Source organism: Vombatus ursinus, unplaced genomic scaffold (genome assembly GCF_900497805.2).
Source record: "Vombatus ursinus unplaced genomic scaffold, bare-nosed wombat genome assembly UNPS02014893.1, whole genome shotgun sequence".
In the NCBI taxonomy this organism is placed as follows: Eukaryota; Metazoa; Chordata; class Mammalia; order Diprotodontia; family Vombatidae; genus Vombatus; species Vombatus ursinus.
In genome coordinates this window covers 9449902-9454320 of record NW_020954671.1, presented here as the reverse complement: position 1 = coordinate 9454320, position 4419 = coordinate 9449902, and positions in this window count along the sequence as shown.

The following is a 4419-nucleotide window of genomic DNA, read 5'->3' as shown; positions in this document are numbered from 1 at the left end:
AAATATGTTATTTTTATTGTTGCATTGTCTGAGTTCATAATCTCTACCCTTCTTTTTTTTACTGGAATTTGTCTGAAGCATAATAAATTCTGCTTCANAAATATGTTATTTTTATTGTTGCATTGTCTGAGTTCATAATCTCTACCCTTCTTTTTTTTATTGGAATTTGTCTGAAGCATAATAAATTCTGCTTCAGCCCATTTAACTCAGGGCAAATTTTATTTTAAAGGTATGTTCTTTGTAAACAACATATAGTATTAGAGTCTGGTTTTTAAATCATTATGATACCCTCCAACATTTAATAGATGAGTTCATTCCATTTGTGGTTATGATTGTCAGTTGAATGTGCAACTTTCATCATAGTCTCTTATACTTTTTCCTCTCTCTTCTCCTTTATAAAGGAGGTAGAGAAAGAGAAGGAATATGATCAATATTAGTCACCTGTAATTGAAATGATTTGTTCCCACTCCTTTGCTCCTGCCACTCTTTACCAATCCTAGAACCCAATTCCACTCCTTATACTTTCTTTTTAAACTCTTTCTGATCCATTGTATGAAGTTTATTTTGTTTGTGATTATTCCTTCCTCAACTCTACCCTCCCTTTTATAGCCTCCTTTCCCCTTTCCCTAGACCTCCTTGTTCCTTTGTTGAGTTTCATGTACTTTTCCTCCAAACTGTGTTTCTCCTCCTTTATTTAGCTCTGATAAGTATAATGTCTTGAGATTCCTGCTTCCCCACTCCATTTCACGTTCACACATTTCAATGATGAAAAATATTAAGTTCCTCCTTCTTCTAGTTTCTTCCTCAGTCTATTCCTTTTACTTCTGTTTACAGAACAGAAAACCATACCCAGCCCCTGCTTCTGTCTCATTTAACTCCCATGATGATCCATGAAGACATTAGGATTATGTAGAGAAAGGTATCTCTTTTCCACCTGTTGGAATTTTAGCAGTTCATCATCATTTAGTCCTAAAATTTTAATTGCCCAAATGTATTTATTTTCTAGGCTTCTATTTCCTCCTCTGCTTGCATTTCAAAATTCATATTCAGTCCCTGTCTTTTGGTAAGGATTTCTTCAAAGTCCTCTAATTTTGTAAAAGGTCCACTTTCCCCCTGTATACTCAATTTTAGAGGGTAAATTATTGTTTATTTTAAGCCTTTATCTTTCCTTGTCTAGAATATGAAATTCCAAAATTTTCTCTACTTTATGGTATTTGCTGTTGTTTTATATGATTCTGGCTGTGGTTCTTTGATACTTGAACTCCTTCTTTCTGACTGCTTGAAATATTTCTTCTTTGACTTGTAAATTCTGCATTTGGCTATGACATTTTCAGGGTTTTTTTTTCAATTTGGGGATTATTTAAGCAAGTGATTGGTTGATTCTATTTTCATAAACAGATCTGTTTCTCCCCCTTTTTTCTCCTTTTTTTGTTTTAAATTTTACGTTTTTATTCTGAATTTAAACATTATTCCTTCCCCACAATGAACATTTCTGTATACAGAGCAGAACACACACAAAAAAAATTGCATTTGAAATGGAGAATCTCCATTTCATACCTTTAAAAAAAAGTATACAGTAAATTACTTATTACTTTCAAAACTATGTCATCTGAGCTTCTTTCTGTTCTCTTTTACACATTTTAAAAATTCTTTAAAAGACTCTTTTTATACCCCCAGCATTATTTTTGGTAACCTTTCTGCACCCCTTCCTTATCATTCCCAATTAAAAACAAAGGAGAAAAAATCCTTATAATAAAATGAAAATAATCAATCAAAACAAATATACACCATAGCTATGTCCAAAATTGTTTGTCTCTTTTTGCCCTTTGATTCTTTCACTTGTTAGGGGAGGTAGGTAACATGCTTCTTCATAGTCCTATAGAGATATGGTTGGTCATTGCTTTGATCAGAGTTTTTAGGTTTTTCAAAGTTGTTTTTCTTTACAATGTTCTTCTCCTTGTATAAATTGTTGTCATTCTGGTCAATTCATTATACATTAATTTACACTACCCAAGATTCTCTACCATAATTTCTTTCATTAATTCTTATGAAGCATTAATATTCTATCATGTTTATATACTACAGTTTGTTCAGTCATTTCCCAGTATAGTCACCAATTAGAATCTAGTTTTGTTTTGGGTTTATTGGTTTGTTTTTGTTTTTGCTTTTTTGCTCCTCTTAATCTCCTCTTCAGGCTTGGGAAATTTTTTCATTTTAAAATATTTACTTTCTAGTATTATCCTCCCTCTTACCCTGTTCCTGTACTTGCTTCTTTTCCTGTTGAATTTTATGTGTTTCTACACCTATGTGTATGTTTGTGTATTCACCCCTTCTTTGTCTATTTCAGATTAAGTTTATCTGATAACAGATGCCTACTCCTCTCACCCCTTCTGCAGTGTTTGTATATTCTTCTCACACACCCACTTTTGAGAAATATCAAGTTCCATCCCCTTCTTCCACTTTTTTACACTAATGTGTTCCTTTTACCTTCTATTTTTATTCTTCTCTTAAAAACTAGTGGAATATAACCTTTATTTTTAACTCCCTTTATAATAGAGTTTCTTAACCTGGTATTTTAAAAATATTTTGATAAAATATTTTGTTTTAAAAAATATTTTGATAATTGCATTTCAATGTAACTTGTTTCTTTTGCAATCCTATGTATTTTATCTTATGCATTTAAAAATATTATTCTGAGAAGGGCATCATTGGTTTCCCCAGATTGCCAAAGGGGTCCATATCACAGAAAAGATTAAGGACCCCTTGCTCTATACTGTTTGAAGAAACTGAAGTTCTAAAGGACGCATTTCTTCTCCCCCATTAGAAAGTTAGCACTACCTCATCATATACCTTCTTCTAACTGCTCAAATAAACTTACCTTTCTTCGTTTCTCTTGTGTTTTGTGTTTGTATTTCAAAGTTCCTACTTAGCTATGGTCTTTTCAACAGAAATGCTTCAAAGTCCTCTATTCCACTAAAAACCTATTTTTTTCCATGTGTAAGGTTACATTTGACTTTCAAGGCTGTTATTTTTTGTTACAAGCCTATATATTCTGCCTTTTGGAATATTGTATTCCAAGATCTTTTCTTGTTTACAGTAGAAGCTTTCAGGTCTTAAGTGATCCTGACTGTGGTTTCCTGGAACTTAACTCTTTCTTTCTAGATGTTTGAATATTTTCTCGTTGCTGTGGAGGCTTTGAATTTTGGCTATGATGCTACTGGGAAGTTTTCTTTTGGGGTTATTTTTAGGAAGTGATTGGTGGATTCTTTCTATCCACTTTGATCTCTGGTTCTGATAGGTCTAATAGATAAACTGTGCATTTATAATTTCTTGTGATGTTCTGTCTAGGCCTTTTTTAAAAAAAATGATTTTGAAGAGTCTAATGGTTTTTAAATTATCTCTTAATTTGTTTTCCAGGTCAGTTGTTTTTGATATCAGATATTTTACATTTTCTTCTGGTTTTTTTTTTTCAGTCTTTGTCTTTTGTTATAACATTTCTTTACATCTTATTGTTGTTATGTTTGGTCTATTCTAAGTTTCAGTGAGTCCAGTGCTTGGGTGTGATTTACTGCTTTCTAGTCTAACCTATTCATTCTCTTATTATTTTTCTTCTAGAACTTTTACTTCATCTTTTAAGTATTTTCTTTCTTTTCTTCAAGGTATTCATGCAATCCCTGTAGAAAATTCATTTTTTCCCTTAAGTTTCAGTTTGCAGTTGTTAGGACAATACTCTCCTCCTAGGTCAGATTTTTGGGGCATCTCTAGATCTATAATAATTAGAGTGGTTCATGCTTTCTTTGGTTTACTTATTTCTCCAGCCTTAGTGCCTAAATTGGAGCTCTGTGCTAAGGTTAGGGTCAGTTACTGCCCCCTGCTGTACTTTTGGATGAGGATGGTTGTCCCTGTTTGGTCTAAACCTTAGCCCCCTGATTTCCTATGCTGACTTCTACCTCCAGGATGTAGGCCCCCCCGAATTGTTTAGCTTCAGACTGCAGAGTCTTCAGGGCTCTTTATGATATCTTAGGACAAAGGATTAGGAAACTCGGAGCTTTGCATTATGTTGGTCTGGGTACTGCTATGCTCATGCAGCTTGCTGTCACTCCCAGTGCCTTCAGCTTACCCTTACTGGATTTCCAAACACATTGGGGATTTCTTAGAGGGGCTCTTTTTTTCTGACTGCCTCTAGACCTAGGGCCTTACAGGCTACGTGTATTTCTGGCCCATCTCGGGACACACTGTAAGGTTGCCTTCTTATTTGTCTGTGTGGGCTCTAGCTTTGCTTTCTAGCTCTTTTCCTATCAACCATGAGTTTTTTTAGTTCTGGGACAAAGAAGTCTCTAACTTTAGTTTCTCCATAAGATTTCTTGATCATTATTTGGACTTTTCTATTTCTTTTTTTTTTTTTTTTGCTGGTATAGG